We start from the raw sequence: 24,988 nt of genomic DNA on the forward strand, positions 1-24,988 counted from the left end.
GGCATGAATTAAAAATATGAATTGACAATGCGAAATAAACAAGGCAAGGACACAGAGAGAAAAGTCAGGCAATTTTTCTCCCCAACCATACCAATGCAGCCTCAAAATATTCCTTTTATCTAATTGATTTTCTAATACACATAACAAAGATGACTGATGAGGGGTTGTGGCTGTGAAAAGTAATGTGAAAATATATACGTGCTGAGCATTTGCACTCTAAATTTTATTTATTTAATTTATTAAAACATTTATTAGCCACCTTTCAACCGAGCAGGAATTTAAGATAGCTTATATAAATAAAATGTCATAGAATGAATAAAACAAAGTTTTACAAAAATAAAAAATGTATAAAACAAAGTTTAAAAACACAGTTTAGGACTGCCAATAAACATAAAAAAACAAAGTTTAATTAAAAATCAGTCCTCAATCATTTTGAACATCTGTGGAGAGTTTGAGAGCACTGTTTGCAATTTGTGAACCTGTTGTGATCTGCAGAGCGGGTACTCAAGCATCCCTGCTCTTCCCTCTTCCTCTTCCCTAGAGGAGGACCTGAGTAGCAGTGCCAATGGCAACTAAATGTCCTTCTGCATACATTGTTCATGTGTGAAATTAGGGCCGCTCATTATCAAGGACTTCATCACCATCAGATGCACCACCCCTGGTGCATTGCAACAGACGCAATAATAATCACACTTATGTATAATTCATAACAGCAAAGTCTTTCGAGATTTGTATTCTATTATTTCAGGTTATTGTGCCAGATATATTTTCTTTCATTACCATGTGGCTCTTTCAGAGCTGTAGCCAAAGTGAGATCACATTTGTACTGTCTGACCTGAAACACTGCCCCCTACCCTTTATTTATTTTCTAAAGCAGGTTTTTAAATTTGTGACATGACAGCTCCATTAAAGAATGACAGAGAACTCTTTTTAGATCAGAAAAAAATCTGATTTTTTTTGGAAGTGGTAACCAAAAGTGTGCTGCTTGCTGGTTGTAACCAAGATTCCTCCTGGTTCAAAATTTCTATCACTTTTCTCATGCAACTTTTTCTACTGTGAATTTTATGACTTTTAATGGGCTGCTTTAAGGGAGTGTTATTATTAATATTGTTTAAGGGATGTGTTCAGTATAAGCTTCTGAATGCGCAAATAACACTTCTTTGTGAAGCTCTTATGTTTCTGGAACTGGCTAACATTGGGACTTTGCAACAGGGTTCTAGAAGTTTCTGTTGTTGAGGAAATCACTAACTTTCTATATACTTGTTTGAAGCCTGCCTGGCAAACTTACTTAATGAAGAAAATTGGCTACAGCCTTGTGCTGCCTGGTCTTTTTGTACTTCCTCTCATTTTGGTCCAGTTCAAGTCACGTTATTGTGATTCATGGGGATTCAGACATAAAAATGGCTAGTGCTGTCCGCAGCTGCTTCTTTGGGTTGTTAGGGCAACACAATGCCAGAGCCAAATTTTGTGCAAGCAACTTTTGTGCCTTAAAATGAATGGAACAGTGCTTGGTAGAAGGCAGCACGTCACTTGAGAGTATTTATTGTAGTCTTTTAAAAAGGCAAATCTCTTGTTTTTCAACCACTGCCTTTCATGCTCAGAGTTTGTGTTGTCACTGGCCATCTGCTGTGCTGTTACTACAAAGAATTTCAGCAAAAAACAGAAATACTTTCATTGCCATTTCTACTCTTATTCAAAGGCATTTTTACTACTTTATAAGTAAACATTTCCACAAAACAAATTTCTTAAAAATAAAAAAGATCTAAAAGCTGGTAGCGGGAAATAATTCATAGCATTTTGTTATTTGTTTGTGGCAAAAAAAAATCATGTTCTAATATGTTGAACACATGGTGCAGTAGTAATCTATGCACGTATAAGCACACTCAGGACTGGATGGGCACAACTGCATACATATCCACCCAACACCTGGAATTTACTACCTGTTGTACCTATGTGAGGTTTGCGGGTTTCAGAAGAACACAGCCAAACTTTGTTTTCATATGCAGGCTTTGTTGCACAAATCCTGCTTGTCTTCATGTATATATGTGATGTTCTTGTTGGATAATCACAGTTGAAACCCTTGATATTTGATGCATAGCATGTGGGAAACCCAAGTCAGAAAAAGCTGAGTAGTTTATCTTATTAAACCATTCCCTGTGAGCTGAAGTAAATGGTATACAGGACTAGCACATAATAGCTGGCTGGTTCCAGCAGCCTCCATTTCAGTTTTTGGAACCAGGTGACCCTTTGGAAACTGTCCTGCTGTTACCCAGATGGCTATCTGTGTCTGCATTAGACATGGGCACGATCCAAAAAATAATCCCGATTTAGCTGATCGTGATTCCGCGGTGGCTCCGAACCCAGGTACCCAAACCTCACTGATCAAGTCCCGTTTCCGATACAGAATCGGGAATCGGGAAGGCCGACGCGGGAGGGCGCCCCGCAGTTTCCAGTGCTAAAGGAATGGTGGGTGAGGAGGATGGCGGCTGCCGGGCCCGGCAGGCCCTTGGAGGTGGCGGGAAGCCGCCTCCCCTCAGGGGGTGGGGGGGTCTGCCCCACGGGAGTGTGCCGGTACTGTCACCGGGGGGGGAACCAGAGGAGATAGCTCCCTATTCCCTAATTCCCTATCCGCTGAAGCCCAAAGCTAAAGCTCCCCCCCCCTCTCTCTTGTGCTTTCTCTCTCCAAAAGCAGCAAGCAAGAGCTCGCCTCTGTCCCACCCCACCCGTGAGCGGAAAGTGAAACTTTGTTGCGCAGCACATGGCTATTTATAAAGCCTGGGTCTGCTACGCAGGAGGGCTGTGTTTGGCCATAAGAGCTGCCTCTCAGGCTTTGCAGGGATGAGATTCGAGTGCCCATGGCTACAGAAGAACACCCCCTTCCCCCACCCTCCCCTCTTCTCCCAAATGGACGAGACGGGTGCGCGCTTTTCTGGCTGCTCCGTGGTTGGAAGGAAGCCCTGCTGATCAAGGAAAACTGGGCTTCCATTTGCGTTTCCAGGGCGACAGAAGGAGGGTAAACAGCTCCGGCATTCCCCAGGCTCCGTTTCCATGGGGCTCCGTTCCCTCGGGAACAGATGGCTGGTGCCAGACTGTCTGCAGACTGCAATCCCGAACGTAAACCGATCAATCCGATCAAGACCCAATAGAGCGCCCCACCCGAGCACTGAACCGGAAGCCATGGACAGAACCGATCAGCCCGGTCCTGATGGTGCAAACGCCAAAATCAGGGCAATTTTCAGTCCGTAATTCCAATCATGCTCATGTCTAGTCTGCATCCCCTCCCCTAAAGACAGTACTATGATCACATTTTAGGGGGCAGAGTATGGGTGGGCAGCCATGTTCGCCCACAGTAGAACAGCAGGATTTGAGTTCAGTGGCACCTTAGAGATCAACAAGATTTTCAGCATGCAACTTTCGAGAGCTCCCTTCTTCAGAAATGAGTAGGACTGGAGATCCCTGAGCCTTTATATTCTAGCCAAAGGTGGGTAGGGTATCAGTCTGGTGTAGTGGTTAAGAGAGCTGGGACTCTAATCTGGAGAACCGAGTTTGATTCCCCACTCCTCCACTTGAAGCCAGCTGGGTGACCTTGGGTCAGTCACAGCTCTTTCAGAGCTTTCTCATCTGCACCTACCTCACAGGGTGATTGTTCTAGGGATAATAATAACATACTTTGTAAACAGCTTTAAGTGGGCATTAAGTTGTCCTGAAGGGCAGTATATAAATTGAATGTTATTATATTATTAAAAGAGAAGGCATCAGGATGTAAAAGAACAATGCAGCTTGATTAGAACAGAAATTAACATCTGTAGTAAAATAAGAATCCCAAGTTTCTGTTCAGCCCTGGGTAGGGGCAAGGGTTCTATGGTTCTGAATTTGTGAATAAACTCCATTTCAGCAATGGAATGTCCTGGCAGATTAAAATATTCTACCATTGGGTTTTGACTGTTATGATTTCTAATGTCAGATTTATGTCCGTTTATTCTTTTGTGTAGGGATTGACCTGTTCGTCCAATGTAGAGAGTAGAAGAGTATTGCTGACACTGGATAGCATAAATAACATTGGAAGATGAACAAGTGAATGAACCTGACGTGGTATAACTAATGTTCTTAGGTCCAGTGATCATGCTGATGGAGTAATTATGGGGACAGAATTGGCATCTTGGTTTATTGCCGGCCCTGGTCCCAGAGTCCATGTCAGTGCCAGGGGTCATTTAGTAGAAAAAGAGCTGCAGGAACGCATTAGCATAACTCATTAGCATAACTTATTAGCATATGCCACACCCCTTGCCATCACCGGAAGTGTGTCATTAGCATAATTGATTTTCTCGGGCCTAAAATGGCCATGATTCAGCTGCTGCCAGACGGAGGAGTGTTCCCCTCACCTTGTAGTGGGCTGATCAGGGCAGTTTTGGCCCTAATCCAGGCTGAAACGGGCCCAAAATGGCTCAAAATGACCATTTTTGGCACATTTTGGCCTGGATCAGGCCCAAAACAGCCCAGATTAGGTTGGTGCTGGGAGGGGGAGGGGTCCCCCACCAGGCACCAACCCAATCCTGGTGGTTATGGCCCTGATCCTGGCCAAAATGGGCCCCAAATGGCCAAAAATGGCCATTTGGGGCCTCTTTGGGCCCGGATTGTGGCTGAAACAGCCCAGACCAGGTCAGTGCCAGGTCGGGGGGGCGGGTTCCCCCACCAAGCACTGACCCTATCCTGGCCATTCGGGCCCCTATCCCAGCAGAAATGGGCCCCAAATGACCAAAAATGGGTCCCCCCCCGCCTGGCACCTACCTGATCCCGTGCATTTCGGCCCTGATCCTGGCAGAAATAGGCCCAAAATGACCAAAAGTGGCCCTTTTGGGCCCAGATCTGGGCTGAAATGGCCAGGTTTGGGTCAGTGCCCAGCAGGGGAGGGTTCCTCCACCCAGTACCAACCCGATCCCGGCCATTCTGGCCCCAATTCCAATGGAAATGGGCCCCAAATGGCTGTAAATGGCCATTTGGGGCTAGTTTGGGCCCAGATAAGGGCCAAAACAGCCTGGACTAGGTCAGTGCCGGGCAGGGGAGGGTTCCCCCGCCCGGCACCAACCTGATCCCGGCCATTCTGGCCCTGATTCCAGTGGAAACAGTCCCCAAATGTCCGAAAATGGTAATTTTGGCCCCATTTGGGTCCGGATAAGGCCTGAAACAGCCTGTACCAGGTCATTGCTGGGAAGGGGACAGTTCCCTCACCCAGCAATGACCCAATCCCAGCCATTCAGCCCCAATCCCAGTGGAAACGGGCCCCAAATGGCCAAGACCGGGTCAGAGCTGGGTGAAAGAGGCTTCCCTCTCCTGGCACCAACCCAATCCCGGCTGTTTCGGCCCTGATCCCGGCAGAAATGGGCCCAAAATGGCCCAAAGTGGCCAAAATGGCCAGGTTTGGGTCAGAACCAAGCAGGGTAGGGTTCCTCCACCTGGCATCAACCTGATCTGGGCTGTTTCAGCTGCAATCCATTTCAGCCCCAATGCTGGCCAAAACGGGCCCAAAATGGCCAAAATGGCCAATTTGAGCCCTTTTGGGCCCAGATCGTAGCCAAAATGGTTGGAATTGGGTCGGTGCCAACACATTCCCAGCCATTTCAGCCCCAATCCCAGCAGAAATGGGCCCAACAAAACCTTCTAGTTTAAATTGTACATTAATCTGTAGATTTTCTGTATTAACAAGTGAGTTTGTGTCCAAAAATTTGGCTTTGTTACAAGTCCATCTAAGATGAGAGAATGTCACTTCCTGCTGTGCACATTTCCAACTTTTACTTAATATATTTTTATATATTCTAGCTAGTTTTTCTGGAGACAGATACCAACGATACATCATTTTATAAAAATTCTCTTTGAGCGTAGTGCTCAAATTAAATTTAAGACCCTTCATCCACAAAATCTCCCATTGTTCTATTTATATATTATACCCAAAAATTTTTAGCCCATGTTATCATAGAATCTTTCACTTGCTCTTCTTCTGTCTCAAATTTCAACAGAAGTTTATACATTTTGGCAATGACATGATCATCATTTGTACGGAATTCTGTTTCAAATTCAGAATAGCATGTCTAATATAGTGATTTTTAAAATTCATTTTAACTTTATCATACCATGAATAAGTATGCCACTCGAATCTCAAGTCGTGTCCTTCCAATTCCAAGCCCTTATTGTTTTTCAGCAACAACCGTTCTTTCATCCCTATTAAACAACAAACAGCAAAATATAATTTCTAATCAGGTAATTCCAGTCCTCCTCTTTCTTTGCATCTTGTAATACCTTATATTTGACGCTTGTTTTTTCACCTTTCTGTATGAACTTAGAAATATCCTTTTGTCATTGTTTAAATGGTATATTAATTGTCAGAACAGTTATTGGCCATTTCCACATGCTGTTAAAGCGACGGGCTACTTAACTGAATGCTGGCTTTTTTTTCACAGATTCCAGTTGCCTCTGATTTCAAAGTGGAAGCAGGCAGTTTCACTTTCGTTTGTTCAGCATCTTTTGTGAGAACGGGATTTCCCACTCTTTTCTGTGCTGGGTAAAGGACGCTGAACAAATGAAAGCCAAACTGCCTGCTTTCGCTTTGAAGTTGGAGGCGTCTGAAATCTGTGAAAAAAAACACCAGCATTCAGTAAGTAGCCCATTGCTTTAACAGCACGTGGAAATGGCCATTAGTTGAAACAAAAACAGCATTCAAGGTAAAATATTCATCTTAATCTCAGATATCCTCCCCAACAAAGAAAGTTGCAATTTATCCCATTTTAACATATCTTTTAAAATTTCTTTCCGTGTCTTATCATAATTTTTTTGAAATAGCATACAATTCATGTTTGCTAACATAAATCCCAAATATTTTACCTTCTTTTCAACCTTAAAACCAGTTTTTTTCATCAATTCTAATTGGTCTCCTATTTTCATATTTTTGTTAACATTTTTGTTTTCTGTCCATTAATTTTAAAACCCACTAGTGCACCAAATTCTTTCAGCTTTGCCATCAATATTTCAATCCCCTTTAAGGACTACTCCAAAACTAAAACTAAGTCATCTGAAAAGAGTCTTAACTTGTAAGTCTCTTTAAATCTTTACTCCCCTGATCCTTTCATCTTATCTTATATGTCTATTTAATATCTCAAGAACCAAAATAAACAAAAGGGGTGACAGTGGACAACTTTGCCATGTTCCTTTTTGAACCTCACAAGGTTTAGTCAAATCTCTATTGACAATTATTTTAGCTGTCTGTTAAATATAAGTTGATTTCATCAAAAGTAATATTTTTCAGAATCTTAAGCAAAAAAGTCAATTTCAAAGTGTCAAAGGCTTTGTCACTGTCTAGGAAAATCAAAGCTGCATGTTTTTCATTATGTTTTTACAAATACTTTAAAATATCTAATACATTTCTAACATTATCTTTTAACTTATTCTTAGCTAAAAAGAATATTAATCTTCATGAATAAAATCTTGCAGAATTAACTTTAATCTTTCCGCTAAAATTGTATCAAACAACTTATAGTTATTATTCAATAATGAGATTGGTCTATGATTTCTTGTCAGAGTCTTGTCCTTCTTTGGGTATCAATGTTATATCAACCTTTTCTTCCATGTCTCTTTTAAATCTCTCTAAAAAGTGTCTCACTTTTTGTACAGAATTCAGTCTAAATCTCTGTTGTTTAAAGGTAAGTACCACTCCCTCCAACTTATCCCATTGAAATAAAACCTTTTCCTGTTTTAGTTTTTCAATTAAGAAAGAGTAGTCTTTTCTTTTGAGTAAAATTCTAATAGGAATTTCTTTCATAGTCATTATGTCTACATTGTCCATTTTCTGTCTAATCTTAAAATGTTGTTCCAGGACTTGATCTCTTGTGTTCTTCCTGAAAAAATGCACCAAGGAATTCCTTTGAACTTTTTCATAGTGTCATATCTAGAATTTATTCTATAAATCTTGTCAATTTCCATTTCCATATTTTCCTCATCTATCTCTAGAAACTCTGCCAAGGCTTTGATAATTCTTTGTCTAATATCTTCATCAACAGACTCTGGAATAGCTCTAAGCCTCAGTCAGAATTCTTTCTCTCTTAATTCTAATAAAGTTAAATTGTCTTGGTGTCTTTCTACTCTTTATTGAGCACTTTTGTCCACTTTATTATTAATGTTATCAACTTCAGTAGAAGTTTGGTTTATAGAACAGTCCAGATTCTTAATCCAATCTGTCATTTCATCTTTTGATTTCAGAAAATTGTCCATTTTCTTTTCAAATACATCTAACCTGTTACCCAGTTGTTCAGATAATTTGTGTATAAGCTCAGGTGTAACTGGTTTTTCAGAGGTTGGATCCAGTGAACCAGTGCTCTTCCTTGTGCCAACTGGCTAGATAAACAAAGGAACACAACTTTCAATGTTTGTTTGCATTCCTCAGTCTCTTCAGGTCTTTATAGCAATGCCAGATCACAGCTTTGTTGTTGAAGAGTGTCAGTTAAATCCAAACACATAAAGTCCACATAAATCAGTTCCAGTCTCCTCAACTACAAGACATTATCCAAATGCAGGTTTGACAATATGAAGAAAAAAGTGTTGACTATCCCCTCTGTTTTAAAAACTTTCTTAATTTTATATCTCTTGCAAGCTTCCTGCAAATAAGTTTCAGATCATTAATTTCTTAATGACCTCTGTTAATTCCTTAGACCTCTGTTAAATTTTGTAATTTCAGAAAAAAGAACTTATCTCACCACAAGCCAATCCCACCCAACCCTTGGGCAGTTTGGAGAGGTACCTATACAAAATATAAATGAGGCTTTTTCATATGGATGCTGCGTGCATGCAAACTTTTAGACTGGCTCATACCCTTTAGTTATGGCTATGATTAGGGAGCACAGTACCCGTGGGAAACCAGTGGATGAGAGATTAGAATTTATATTTTTCCTATATTTTACAAGAACTCCTTAAAAATATCCTTAACAATCCTCACTATGTTCACGCTAACCTATCTGTATCTGTTATGAATAGAAGGGCAGATTCTGCCAGTGAAAAACCCTTCCTTTCCTGATAACCCAGATGTGTTGATGAGTTGTACAACAATGCAGTGTAGGAACACAAAGAACTATGATCTTCCTGAGTAATAGCAGAATTTGCTGGTTTATTTGGGATCTGGCATGGGGAACCGTTAATAATAACTGTGTTTATATATTACTCTTCTAAACAGATTAGTGCCCCACTCAGAGTGACAAACAAAGTCAGTGTTATTATTCCCACAATACAGCTTGGGAACTGAGGCTGAGAGGAGTGGCTTACCCAAGGCCACCTGCAGAGTTCATGACAGTAGTGGGATCTGAACTAGCAGAGTGCTGATTTGCAACCCAACCACTTAACCAGGGCCATTTTCACATGTCCTTATTTTAGCACCACAGTATCGCAATTCTTCCGCTATACTCACAGCTGTACGCACATCCACCTGTGAAAAACCCGTCATCCTCCTGTCATCATTACGCTTTCTCCAAGAACACAGATTTCCCATATATTCCACTATGTAATGCATTTTTAGCACTTTTTTCGCATGCATGAGAACGCTTGGAAATGCTTCTCCAGAGACTGCCCACTCAACCCCTCCTCCTTTCTGAGTTTCTACTCCCTAAGAAGAGATTTTCACTCTCACAACCAGGAATCCCTCAAGCCTCTGCAGACTCCTGGCAACAGTTATGCCTAATTGGTTTTTTAAAGGACACTTTTGTTGCACTATTGCAGTGTCTCGTTTAAAAGGAGCTGACTGCACTAACAGCCAACTTTTAAAAACCAAGGACATTAAATGTTTAATGTTAAAGTTATACTTTGCAAATAACAGAACACCCCTAGATTGTTGGATATTTTTTAAAAAACATTTATAGTGACAGCACAATCTTGCAAATCCGTTGAAAAAATGCAAACTGGGTTTTGAGCAGGAACATAACAGCTGAAAGTGGTTTGCTGGGCATGTGTGTACCATTTTGAGATCACTGACTCCCAAGGTTCTCCCCACTGATGACCCTTGAAGTAAATTGGGGGACAAAAAATACAGCCTATCACAGGCTACTGTTGGGGGGGGGGTTCAATCTTGCATATAGAAACATCGATATAGCACAAATCTGGGTTCCTGTTTTTTTTTTAAAAGCCAAAATTGGTGGGAAGGTGCTTTGTCAGCTGTGACACGAGCTCATCCACTGCCAATAATAGCACTTTTTCTGTGGCATGTGAACTTCTGGAAGCGCGACACAACCACACAAGTAAAGGCAATGTGAATGGTGCGTCATGATAGCAGGATCACAACTAATGACCTCATAGCACAAAAAAGTGGGAAATTAAGGATGTGTGAAAATGACCTAATATTGATACATCTATAAGATTTAAAATGACTATGCTACCTAACTATTACTAAAAGACATAATCCCTGTATCCATAAGCAGGAGGGCGGAAAGGAGAAAAAGATGAGAGGAGTGAGAGGAAGAAAAGGAGCAGCCACATCTCTTTTTTCCATAAGCCTGGAAAACATTTTCCTCCACATTTGTAAGGCTTTCTCTTCTGTATATGTGAGGGGTGTGTGAAAAACTTCAAACCTTGCCACTAGAGTGCTGAATTCAACCTTGGATGCCTTGGGTCCACTTTTGGGGCTCACTGACCTGGATCTTGCAACCCAGTGGGTGAAGGTGGCACTGTGTGCATATACCATCTACCTGCATCCCTGTGACTGCATTATGGACACAGCTATCACTGGGGTATCAGCTAGCTTCCCTATGGCATAACTAGTTGGCTTCAGGTTATGGTATTAGCCACTATGGATGCTTGCTGTCCCCTCTCCATTCCTAGAATGAGTACATCCTGACAGCATGAATTCTGCCCGTGTGCTGTCTTACTTTCATGCTGTCTTTCCTTCATGTGGAAAGTGGGGCAAGATCATTCCTTTCGAGTATAAGTTCAAAGACAGCCACAGGTAAGGGCTTAAATTACAAGACCTGAATTCAAACAGATGATGCTTGATCCACAAGTCAGTTATGTGCAGATGATAAAAGCTGTGAATGGGTAAAAGAGAGCAGGGTTATATCCATTGGCCTCTGCCTGACTTTCATGTTCAGCCAAACATGTGTGGTACAGTTGCTAGCCGAAGTGGGTGAGCCTACCAGTTCTGGTAGCCACAGTGTCCTGTCATCACCACTACGGTAAAACCATAGTTTCAAGCAAATGCCAGAGTGTTGTCCCAACACATTAACATTACATCTGGTTCATGCCAGATTTGATGTTGTGATGCTATAGGGGGAATGCTGAGCTCCCCCCACAACCTGTTGAGCTGTGGCAAGGAATGGGAACTGAGGCCAGGAGATCTCTTGCTACAGTGTAGACCTGCCCCCCTAATCTGCAACAATTTATGTACATGCAAATGAATGTCTGTTTTTGTCTTTGATGACATTGGAACAGCTTAAAATTAATAGCATGGAGGAACCATGGCATTTAGTTGTGTATATGTGTAGGGTTTTCTGAAAATATTCAGTGAAATGTGTGCACGTGAAGAGGGGGGTGAACATGTCATTGCCCTTCTCTCTGCCCACATAAAGCACATCAGGTCTTAATGCCTGCATACTGCTACAAATATTTGAGTTTTTATTTTCTGCCTTTGTTGTAGTACCTCTTCTATGATTCCATGCACTGCTACTAGTTTGTCCAGCTTTTAAGGTAGCACTACAACTCACCCACAGTACAGACTGTAGCAAGTTAGGCCATCAGAGGCAACTAATGGAATTCTAAAACTAGTATATTTATGAGAGTCCAGATCCTTGCTTTTTAGATTATACTTTGTACTCAGTCACACTGCTGGAACAAGAACCATTTGCATGCAAAGCATAAGGTATTCTTTATCGCAATTTTATGGCTCTGATGATAGCTTTCAGTCCAGTAGAAACTAACCTAGCCTGAAGGCTCCATGCCAATTAGATGACTTTATAAGGTCAAAATAAAAGTTTGGAAGCAATTTCCTTCAGCTTCATCAATGGTAGTCATTTAACACAAATTATAGAGTAGAGCTGCTTTAATGATAAGGAACATCAAAACTGAGGAAGTGAAAATGGAAGTGTCAGAGCTGTCGGAAGATTCATCAGTATCTAGGCTATTGCTGAATTTCTGAGATGCCTGTCTGAAAGCAGAATGACAGCACTGCTGTGCATCCTTGAAGATGGCAGATAATATACCAGCTTCTTTCTCCTTATAGTTACTGAAGCCCAGTTTTTGTATGATTGCAATGAATATGGGTTGAAGTGATCCGGTAAGTCAAAAGACATCCTGGTCGTGATTTGTTTTTTGGTACTGCAGTCTACCTGGGTGACACATAGCAAAGAGCTGTGTGCTAATATAATATGCACATATACATATTGAGTAGGATGCTTCTGTTGCATGCATTATTAAAATGAAAGTTATTTCTATTCATTGCCTCTTTTTATCATGCTGCAATTAACTGTGTAGCAAGGTAGTTATGCATGTGAAATTATTCATTCCCTCACTGTCAAGTACTCTGTTCAGGCACACATGTAAAACAGATACATGCATTTGAAAAGCACTCAGGTAAGTTCTATAAAAATATATATACTATACAAAAGGCAGATATGGCTGCTTGTTTAAAATTCAGTTTGCACAGTTCCTTTCCAATCTCATTAGTGTACTGCAAAATTTTCAAATCTTTACTTTCTCTTTACTTTGGTACTTGTGGCATGTCACTTTATACTTATACAGTCTACATATACTAGGATTTTTTAAATCACATGCTGATTTGATTGAATATGAATTTTATTAAAAATGTACTACGGGTTCAAATAGTCTGATAATAGTTAAGTGTGGGGATGGGGAACAAGAGCCAGTGACTGAGGCAGCTTTACTCCATCTCACGTGAAAATGTGATGCTTATGGATGGCAGCTGAAGACGAATAAAATAATCCTTGTCCCGGTGTCCACAGAGTGACATAGAGGAATAATCAACAATAGATACAGCACAGGGGTCTGGATGTGAGCTAACTGGTTTAATCTTATGGCAAGTAGATTAAACGTGATTAGAAGGCAAAACAGGGCTGGCAATAGGCAAACACCATCTCAAAAGAATCTCTGAGGTCCTGTGGTGGAGGGGGCATCCCATAGCCTTGGCCCCTCTTCCTTCCCTCTTGCTTGCATCTTCTCACCCCATGGTGTTTTTACCCCCTGTCTATCTTCTCCTTTGCTGCTTCCTCTCCCTCCTGCCCTACCACCATTGTGTTCCCCCTTGTCCTTTCTCCTTAGCCTCTAAGTATCTTTCCACCACTGCCCCCCACTCCAAGCTGATTGATGTCTGGGTCAGAAGTGCTTTCCTCTCCAATCCCTCTCCATCAGTTGTCTTGCAGTACTGATGAGTGGCTTAGAACAGAGAGCATGCAATATGAAAATCATGAAAGCCAACAGTATATTGAATACATTGGATGAAAACACTTTAGTAGGCTTTAAAATAAATAAATTCAGCAACTGTCAGTAAAATTATCCAGGCATTGAGGGCACATAGCAGAATTACCCACAGATCATCCCTAATCAACAGGATGCCTGGAAATTTTTTTAAAAAAAGTTTTCACATGGCATTTATAACTTTAAAAAAATCCCCTGTGTGCTAGGGTGAGATCAGGGTCTTCTATCACTAAGGCAACACCACCCCAAAGTCCCCTTCTTAGGCAGCGACCCTCCTTACTACAGAAAGAGAGGCACAAAGGGTAGAGTGTCACCTGCTACTCTTCTTAACTGGAGTGGTATGTTCATTCAGCAGGAGGAAGAGGAGGAGGAGGAGGAACTCCTCATTAGCAGGTTCACCAGCTTCCCTGTAAGACCCAGAATTACAAATCACCTGCAGAATACAGAGATCAGTTCCTCTGGAGAAACTGGCTGCTTTGGAGGGTGGTCTCTATGACATTGTACTCCACTGCAGTCCCTGGCTGCTTCCACACACGTTGGATAATCCACTTTCATTACGCTTTAGTGAACATTTGTAACTGCTTTTCTATGGCTGTTTCCACATGTTAAAGCAACTGGCTACTTACTGAACGCTGGTTTTTTTTTTTTACAGATTCCCGATGCCTCTGATTTCAAAGCGGAAGCAGGCAGTTTGTCTTTCGTCTGATCAGTGTCCTTGACCCGGCACAGGAAAGAGCGGGAAATCCCAGTCTCAGAAAAGACGCTGATCAGACGAAAGACAAACTGCCTGCTTCCGCTTTGAAATTGGAGGCATCTGGAATCTGTGAAAAAAAATGCCAGCATTCAGTAAGTAGCCCATCTCTTTAACAGCATGTGGAAATGGCCCATGTGTGGAACAAAAAACCCACTTCTAAAGGATAACTAAAGTGAATTGAAAGTGCATTACTCAACGTGTGTGGAAACAGCCCCTGTCTCCACCAAACCCTGCCCTCCCCAGGCTCCATCCCAAATCTCCAGGAATTTCCAAACTCGGACTTTGCAACCTTACTTATTAGTCATATTCTCTCCTTGTTAATTAGGTAATTCAAAAAATAAAATGTTTCTATGGCTGGTTGGCTAATATCACAGGGAAACCTTCAGAACAGGATTGTCTTTAATTTCTTTTAATTGCTTGCAATTTTACTTTCTATTTCTCGTGGAAAGCTATATTTTGCTCTGCTCTAAATCCTTTTAAATTTCAACACAGTTTCTCAAAAAGTGTTCTGTGGGAAATATTGATGTTTTCTCATGTCAGTTTAATAGTAAAAAAAATACTTCGTACTGCAATTTATAAAACCGTAGAAAAGGAAACGATTATTAACAAAGTGTTTACAGAATTCTAGCTGTGTTTCAAAAACCAATGCAACTGTGAGAAAAGGTCACACCACAGCAATGTTAACCCACTGCTGTTTTGAAGGCAGACATTGTTTTTATGTCCTACAGATAAATCGCATTATACATTTTGATCAAAGCAAATACACTCACTTTGAGGCTTTGGGTACATGTAAATTGCTTCGTTATACACATGTATTTGCATATATTTGCAAGGAGACTTGAGATTTCTGAAACAGTTTCTTATATTTTTGATGGTGTGTTGAATTTAAAGTATCTTTGAGGCAATTGAGGAGATTTTTTAACAAAAACCTCTTTACAAAGCAAGTCAGTAAATTGACTATAAAGCTACTGCAGTTGTGCTATAGCTCACCTTGGGATAAGAGTACCTTTGAAAAAGCCATTTAGGAGTCTGAATGCTGGTTCATGAAACAAGTTGCTGCACGTTGGTTAAATCTCATTCACAACTGTTTTGCACACATCCAGAGCTGCCCACATTGTAAGATTTTTGTATCTTGCCAGTGTTTTAAATAGAGAAAGCACTCTTTGCTTCATTTTACAGATTAAATTGATTAACTTTCCTTCTCACTTCCTATTACTATGTTAACACTAATAATCTCAATGTATGAGCATCTGGCCTTTTAGATGTTCTTATATTTAGCCTGCAGGAGGTTGTGTTGGTCCATTTATACAGTCACAAAATTAGAAAATATTATGTGTGCATTGATATACAAACCTATATAACATTATTGTATATATTAAAAGAGTTGCATGAGCACATTTGCCTTAGAAGTCTTCTTTGCTTTGAGTTTCCTTCATTATCAAGGCTTGTTAATTCCATAGATGACAAGGTTAGATAATTATGGCCTTCTTCATTAAACATCTCTTTGTAATTAACAGAGTGCCTCTGGGTTTAAGACCTCTCACTCGTTAAGCAGTATATAGAGCTTCAAAAATATTAGTAGAGCAGATTTTTCTACCCATCAAATATCTCTATGGCAAATTAAGGTCATTGCTGTTACTTCTACTACATGACACAGTCTCAGCAATAAGTTCTTGCTAGGCTTTATGAAAGGATTTAATTGAAGAAGGTTTTCTGAATCCAAACAGTTCTTAGTCAGTTGTTTAAAATATGCTACAACCACTTGGGAGCTGTAGATTCTAAAGAAAATGCATGTTACCTTGCACATTATTGTGCAACCTTATGTACGTTTACATTCACAAAGTCAACATTGGGCCATGTTGGATTTCACTAAAGGTAGGCAGGGTTATCTCCTCTGCTTCTGAGTGGGTAAGGGGGCAGCAGCAGTGAGGCGCTAGACAGAGAATGGCAGTCCCAAGACAGCTCGATCCACTACTGAATTAAGGTGCTTCACGAGCTTACACAATTCAGTAGCCATCTCTCTGCCTAATGTAGTTTACATAGTGGTCATGAAGAGAAAATGAGGGGATAGAAGCATTTATTCTATCCTCAATTCCTTAACAAATGAGAAGAATAAAAATCTATTAAATAAATAATAGGTGCAAAATCATGTTGGATTTCTCATCTCTGGGATTTTTTTATATGGTTCCTATGAACCACAATATTAATCATAGCTCTGTGGCAGAGAGTAGTCAGAGTCCAGTCCAACCATTAGGGGATTCAGAAAGCAAATATGCTAAGTCCAGGGTCAGGGGTTGCAGAAAAGCCAATAGTCAGATCCAGTCCCACGATCAAGGCCCCAGAAGCCAGGTAACAGCAAGGTCAGTGGAGAACTCATTGCATCCGCAAACTGCTGTTTCTCCAGGCTGACCCTATAGCTCAGCCTTGATGAGCTAAACAACCAGTCAGTTACTTGGTAGTCATCCTGAAACTACTCATCTATTTCAGTAGTTGACAGCTGATGCCAGCTCATGAGTCTAGCACTCCTCCTCCACTCCTGCCCTCTGTGTGTCTCTGACAGTGTTGGTGCTGCAAGGGTATGGGAGAGCTGGGTGGGCTGTGAGTGGCCTCTGACTTGCTGCTTGTTTCAGAGCTACCCAGCATTGGCCATGCCTGAGCTGTGGGCTGTGATTCCTGATCAGTTGTTAGCCTGATCTCTTGTTGTTCTCTTCCTGGCTCTGAGTCAGCTGCAACCAGTTGTTTAATCACTGGCTGAGAGCTAGTTGCATGTTGCTCTTCATCGGAGAACTCGTTGTTGTTGCTGGGCTCAAAATGACTCATTTCCTGATTTATTTTACAGATGTGATGTCAGGGAACTAATGCTCCTGAGCACTATGGGACCCAATTTAACTCATGAACATTGAGGGGGAGCTTGTGGGAGTTCCACAGCAGGTTACAAGGGATCCCTTTGGACATTTCAGCTCAGAAAAATTGTACAAGGATGAAGTTCCCAGCACCACACACCCAAGCCAAATTGTGCCCCAGAGTGCTTAGGAATGCTAGTTCCCCAATGTGCCATCTGCATGTAAAATCAGTAGGGGAACTTCAACCCAACTCATAGCAGATGTAATGTCTAGTTTGTCATATGGATGTTCACAGAACATTATGTGGTCACTTTACTGAGAAAGGTGGATGCTTTTTGGAACCATTTTTCCTGGGATAGTTGAGGAACAACAGGATATTGGTTGCTACAGGTAAGTCTAAATGTTGCCTCTAAATTTTCAGGTTTATAAATTCATGCACTGTAACTCAGTAAATCATTTCCCTCTACAAATCCTCACTTTTTATCATCCAGACAATGGTTTACTTTGTAGCTGACACTTCCCAAAACTTTCTGTTTTGTCACTCACATGAATATCTCATATATGTAAAACAGTCTTCAACTTTCACTATTATATGTTGAAACTCACAGATATTCTGTCAATGTTTCTTTTCTGCAAAATAATCAAATAGCATGAACCATTAAATACAAAGTAAAACAAATGAATGCATTTTGTTCATGAATACACAAGGAAAACAAGCATATACAATTGGTAAATGAAAATGCTCATTTCATTGTGTACTGCAAACTGTTCTGTCATCTACCCCTAGTTGTAATGTTGTTTCAGCTGTCATCTTTCAAAACTATACCTACACACCAGAAACGAAGTTATATAAACATTTGCCAGGGAAAAGAAGTGTTATTCCTCACAAGTTCAAGACTCAGAGCCAGTTTAGTGTAGTGGTTAAGAGCGCTGGATTCTAATATGGAGAGCCAGATTTGATTCCCCACTCCTCCACTTGAAGCCAGCTGGGTGACCTTGGGCTAGTCACAGCTCTCTGGAGCTCTCTCAGCCCCACCCACCTCACAGGGTGTTTTGTTGTGGGGATAATAATGGCATACTTTGTAAACGCTCTGAGTGGGCATTAAGTTGTCCTGAAGGGCGGTATATAAATCGAATGCTGTTATTATTATTCAGTATAATTTGGGTGTTTACTCTTTCATACTTGCCAAACAATGCTAGATGACATTGATCAACAGTTTGAGAAGCTCTGTGCTTTGATTGTTTATAGGAGCAGTCTTAAGCAGGTCTACTCTGAAGGAAATCTTAGGTGGTTCACTGTGTCTTACCCCAGGAAAATGTCTTGCCTGTTGGTTCCCAGCCACATCACTCTCTCTCCTAGGAAGCTTAATCTATACATGTACACATAATAATTTGCCACATATGAACATTGAGATAAAGGAGAGTGAAATCATTGGTATCCCTTCTTGGATATGAATATGTGTAGGAAAACTTATTATGGTTGGTTGAAAATAAGTTCCACTTAAGTTGTATTCAATATATTTATCTTTAGTAATAAAGACTTGCCCTTTGGACTTCCAATTATTGGCAATTAAATTGATGGTAAAAGGAACAGCTAGAGGACATGTGAGGACTTACTGTGTGGGGAAACTCAATTTTCCCTCTCTCCTGTCACCAGCTCCACCTCATATCCTTTTCTTCCTTCTGCTGGTCACTGTTGCCACTTCATCCTTCCTTTTGATCTGGTCGCTGCTTGGCATCCAACAGTTTTCACTACTGTTTTAAATTATTTTAAAACAGTAAATTAAATTATTTTAAAACAGCGAAGTTTTCCTAGAGAAGGCCTTCTAGCACATGATGAGCTTTACCTCTCACGGTCAGGGAAGAAAATGTTTAGAAAGAACCTGGAGAGTTTCATCAGGAGAGCTTTAAACTGATGCCACAAGCAGAAGGGGACAATCAACATGGGGATTTCAATGAAGAAGTGATAACAGCGGGGGTCCACCTGGATAGGGCAAATAAAACAAAGGTACAAGGCTACAAGTGCCTATATACCAATGCCCGAAGTATGGGTAATAAGAAGGAAGAGCTTGAGCTTCTCTTGCAAACAGAGGGCTACGATATAGTAGGAATTACTGAGACTTGGTGGGATGATTCCCATGACTGGAATGTGCTAGTGGATGGGTACGAGTTGTTCAAGAAAAACCGGAATGGTAGAAGAGGGGGCAGAGTGGCATTGTATGCGAGGAGAGGGCTTGATTGTCAGGAAGTTCTGAAGAATGTGGTTGACAACCCAGTAGAAGTATATGGGTGAAAATAAGGGGGGGAAGGACAAAGGGTATTGTTGTTGGAGTCTGCTACAGACCACCTGACCAGGGAGAGGAAATGGATGCTGCCCTTCTTGAACAGATTGGTAGAGTATCCGGACATCAGAACCTTATAATTATGGGTGACTTCAACTTCCCCATTGTGTGCTGGTAGACAAGCTCAGCAAAGCAACAAGACTCATGCAACTTCCTGACCTGCCTGGCCGATAACTTCCTTTTTCAAATGGTGGAGGAAGCTACAAGGGGCTCAGACATACTAGACTTAACATTAACCAACAGGAAAAAACTGATAGATGGGGTAAAAGTGGTGGGAACCTTAGGGTGAAGTAACCATGTCCTCCTTGAATTCCTGTTGCTGTGGGGGGCCAAGAAAGTTCGTAGCCAGACTCGTAGATTAGATTTTTGTAGGGCCGACTTCAATGACCTCAGAGGCTTGATGAGAGTCATTCCGTGGGGGGGGGTGTGCTGGAAGGGAAAGGAGCGAGTGAAGGTGGGCTCTTCTCAAACATGAGCTTTTGCATGCTCAAGCCCTCACTATTCCAGCAAGACGGAAACAGGTAAGGGCTCCAAGAAACCGATGTGGATGAACAGAGAGCTCCAGAATAAGCAAAGGGAGAAAAAGGAAATGTTCAGGAAATGGAGAGAAGGACAGATCTCTAAAGAGGAGTATATGAGGATTACTAGGTACTGCAGATCTACCATCAGAGAAGCCAACGCTCAGTCTGAGCTGGATCTGGCCAGGGGGGCTTGCTACAATAAGAAAAACTTCTACAGATGTGTGAGAAGCAAAGGCAAGGTAAAAGAGGCAATTGGACCACTGTTGGGTGTGGAAGGAGAAACTCTGATGGAGGACAGAGAAAAAGCAGACAGGCTTACTGACTTTTTTGCATCTGTTTTCTCCCTGAAGAACTTGAGCCCATCTAGAGATGGTAGTAGACATGACAAGACACCTGGGTGACTAGCTGACATTGACAGAGAGGTTGTGGAGAGGCACCTAGCTGCACTGGATGAATACAAATCCCCTGGGCCAGATGGTATGCACCCAAGAGTGCTCAAAGAACTTTCTAGAGAACTTGCAGAGCCTCTGTCCATCACCTTCAAGGCCTCCTGGAGGACTGGGGATGTGCTGCAAGATTGGAAAAGAGCGAATGTTATCTCAATCTTTAAGAAAGGGAAGAAAAATGACCCAGGAAACTACAGACCAGTCAGTCTGACTTCTGTTGCTGGGAAGATATTAGAGCAGATGTTAAAGGGATCGATCTGTAAGCATTTGAAGGACTGCTTAGTGATCCGGGGAAGTCAACATGGTTCTGACTAGACAAGGGCATGAACAGCATTACAAACAGAAGAAAACAACAAACAGCCTAATCTGCTGTTCTTGAACAAACTGTTTGTGAGGCCTCATTCTAAATGAACAGGTGGTTGTTGCAAGCCTCATTTGTTGCCTTTGGTAGCTGTTCGGCAAGCCAGACAGTCTGATACCTGCTGCAATCAATCCCCTTGGCAACCAGAGGCTGGGAGGGACTGAACTCTGTCTGAACTCCTTCTGGCTTTCCTTCTGGCTTTAACCCTTCAAAGTACTTCCAGCAGTGATTCCCGTTTTTGCCTCTGTGAAGAGAAAATGATAGCCAACAGGGAGACCCGTGGATCATGCTTTTCCCAGGGTGCAATCTCTCTGAAACTTGGGGGGTCTTCAGAGGACAGTGAGGACTATGTCCCCTGCAAATTTGGTGGGTATTGGACATTGGTCAGTTTGTGGGGTGTTTAATGGGCCCTGCCCCTTGCACGTGGCAGGAAAGGGCCCTTTAAACTATCAGCTGGCAGGCGGGAATCCCCCCCTGCTGCCTGCCAGCTGATAGTTTAAAGGGATCTTTAAAGGGGCAGGTAAGTGGGTTTGAGGGGAGGGAGGGCTAAGTGGGGGGGTTGGGGGGGGTTCTGGCCCCCACAAACAATGAACAATGAACATGTCCAGGAACAGTTAGTGTTCATCCATGTTCGTTGTTTGTTGTTCCTGGATGGCACCGAACGACGAACATGGTGTTCGGGGTTTTTTCCCCGTTCATACCCACATCTAGTTCTGACCCCAACAGATCTTGTCAGACCAACCTAATTTCCTTCTTTGATTGAGTGGTGAGCTTACTGGATCGTGGGAACTCTGTTGACGTGATTTACCTAGATTTCAGTAAAGGTTTTGATAAGTTTCTCCATGACATTCTAATGGGTAAACTAGAAGACTGCAGACTGGACTATAGGACAGTTCGGTGGATAGGGAATTGGTTAGAGAGGACCACACCCAAAGAGTTGTGGTTAATGGCGTTTCATCAGATTGGAGGGAGGTGTCCAGTGGGGTGCCACAGGGCTTGGTTTTGGGCCCAGTACTTTTCAATATTTTTATCAATGATCTGGATGAAGGGGTAAACGGGCTACTCATTAAATTTTCTCATGATGTCAGACTGTGGCTTATTAAAAGTTGCAATCCAGACTATCTCTTGCAATTAGACATGAGTCCATTGGTTTCAAAAGACTTTACTGAATATAAACAACCATTATAGTCCACTGGCCAAGATTCAATATCTTGGCTGGTACATGGATGTTGTTACGAATGAAGGTAAAGGTTAGGATACAGAATAGCATAGTCTAGCAAATCCCATCCTCCCCCCACAGTTCTCAAAACACGTGGCTTGAAGCTGAGAGAATGAAACTTTCCCAAGGCTGGAAGGGCTGTAGTCAAAACATTCCTCTTCTTTGAGATAAGTGTTGCAGGACTGCTTGTCACCTGCAAAAGAAGAGCTTAAAACACTGACAGGATTAAAATGGAGTCTCTCTGGTTAGAACACACAAGAAACATATGTCAGACCTGACATATGATACCAAATCAGGGGGAGTGGCAAGCACTCAAGAAGGTAGAGTTAAAATTCAACAAGACATGAATACTCTGGAGAAGTGGGCAGTTTTGAATAGGATGCAATTCAACATAGATAAGTGCACAATATTACATCTGGGCCACAAAAATGTGACGCTCAAATACTGGATGGAGGTACACTTCTGGGTAGTAGTGTATGTGAAAGAGATCTTGAGGCAAGAGTGGACTGTAAACTAAATATGAGCAGTTAATGTGATGCAGTGTCAAAAAAAAAGGCAAACTCAGTCTTGGGTTGTATCAAAAGGGCCATTGCATCAAAATCGCAGGAGGTCATAGTCCCTCTCTATACTGCCTTAGTCAGGCCGTACGTGGAGTACTGTGTGCAGTTTTGGAGGCCTCACTTCAAAAAGGATGTGGACAAAATTGAGAGAGTGCAGAAGAGAGTGATGAGAATGATCAGGGGTCTGGAGACTGAACCCTACGAGGAAAGGCTGAGGGCCTTGGGAATGTTTAGTTTGGAGAAAAGGAGATTGAGGGGGGACATGATTGCTCTCTTTAAATATTTGAAAGGCTGTCATTTGGAGGAGGGCAAGGAGCTGTTCCAGTTGGCAGCAGAGGATAGGACTTGAAGCAACGAGCTTAAATTACATGCAGAAAGGTACCGGCTGGATATTAGGAGGTGGTGAGCTTCTTTTCACTGGCAGTTTTCAAGAAAAGGCTGGATGTATATTTGTCAGGGATGCTTTAGGCTCATCCTGCATTGGGCAGGGGGTTGGACTAGAAGGTCTGTATGGCCCCTTCCAACTCTGTGATTCTGTGATTATGACAACCTTCAATACTGTCCAGACTCTGGCCTTTTTTTTTTTTAAACAATGTCTACATGAGCACAGGTGTTGCGGGTAAAATTTGGGGATTACCCTTCTCATTTTTTTGACAATTTGAGATTTTTCTGTAATGGAAATTCCCATTGTTGTTCTAATGTGCAGATTTGGATATCCACATGGCAGGTATCCCTTCACTATTATAGATACTAATATTTTGCAGAAAGCACAACAAGGTTCAGTATCATTGGCTTCTAGGGAGATGATTTCAGGGCAAACAGACACATTCCAGCAACTGTTCTGAGATGCTGAAGTCCATAGAGAGACTCCAAGTGGTCCTGATGTTTGGAAACCAATGTTACAAGCTATATAACTGAACAAAACTATGTTTCGTTCAGATGCTTTTACCATGCTTTTGCAGTGTTATTCACAGTACTTCAATAAACCATTTAATTTGTCTCAGTTAAACTTTGCAGTCTGTGTCTTCTGACTGACAGCAGCCCTTACTCACTAGGGTGGTAAGAACCCTAATTGATGGGGGTTCCCTGGCAGAAGGATCCTAATTAACAGGGATAATATGGAAATTACTATTGATGTAGTTTATGTATTTTTTCAGCATGCATATTTATAACACAGTTCATAAACCCTAAAAGCACATTGGCTTGTGGACTTTGCAAAAGGGTTCTAGAAATTCCTATCAGTTATGGGGAAATAACTGGGTTGTATTCAATGCAGAATACAATGCAGTGTCTGTTGTAGTAGACCAGCATTGAGGTTACAGTGGCACGGATACACATGGCTAGACTGGCAGGGTTCAGAAAGGGAGAGAACTCACCAGCAAGATGTAAGTGATAACAGACACCTTTGGCAGCAGTGCCATTTTTTTTTCAAACAGGCTGTGTCCAAGATCAATGCAGTTCCAACTGAAGAGGCCATGCAGTCTCTAAGTAAAAGGCAAAGTTGGGAAGCTTTGGTTGCAAGGCTGTGCAATTCCCACTTTTAAAAAAAAGACTGACCAGTTCCTTTCAAACATGCTGTCCCTGAGCTAGGCTGAAAGGCTAACTTCCAAGCCCGTGACTCTGTCAGAATTGTACAATAACTTTGTCATGGTTGGGAAGAATAGCAGCAGTGAAGATGAATGTGTTACCACGCGTGATGTTTTTGCTGCAAACTATTCCAATTATCCGAGACTTCAAACAATTTGACAAATGGCAAAGAAAAATTTCAGACTTCGTGTGGGCAGGCAGGAAACCCTGGGTGAAAATGAAAGAATTACAAGATTCAAAAGAAAGAGGTGGACTGCAACTGCCAAACATAAGATTATACTATGAAGCAATTTGTCTGACATGGTTAAAAGATTGGATAACGCTAAAAGACCGTAAACTGCTGGCCTTGGAGGGATACAAAAAATTGTTTGGATGGCATGCCTACTTGTGGTACGATAAAGTTAAAGCGGACTCTGTGTTTTTGCATCACTATATTAGAAGAAGCCTTTTCACAATCTGGAAGAAATATAAGAATTACATGGAAAGTGGCATCCCCTCATGGGTGGTACCATATGAAGTAATAGATCCGAGAGCAGTCTATAATGAACAACAATGTTTAACTTATAAAGAGATAATGTCGATGGAACATAGAATATTAAAAATAAAGACACAAGAAGAGTTATCTCCTCAATATGGATGGTTTCAATATAGGCAAATCAGGGATCTTTACAACTCAGACTGTTTAAAGGGAGGAATAAGACTGAAAAACTCGGAGTTAGAAGAAGTGATTTTACAAGAAGGTAAAAAAGACATTTCGAAAATATACAAAATACTTTTAAAATGGTATACGGAAGACGAGACAGTCAAAGTCCAGATGGTGAAATGGGCAATAAACTTTCATAAAGAAATAACAATGGAATCATGGGAACACTTGTGGAAAAACACTTTGAAGATTTCAACTTG

This window comes from Eublepharis macularius, chromosome 5 (assembly GCF_028583425.1).
Source record: "Eublepharis macularius isolate TG4126 chromosome 5, MPM_Emac_v1.0, whole genome shotgun sequence".
Lineage (NCBI taxonomy): Eukaryota > Metazoa > Chordata > Lepidosauria > Squamata > Eublepharidae > Eublepharis > Eublepharis macularius.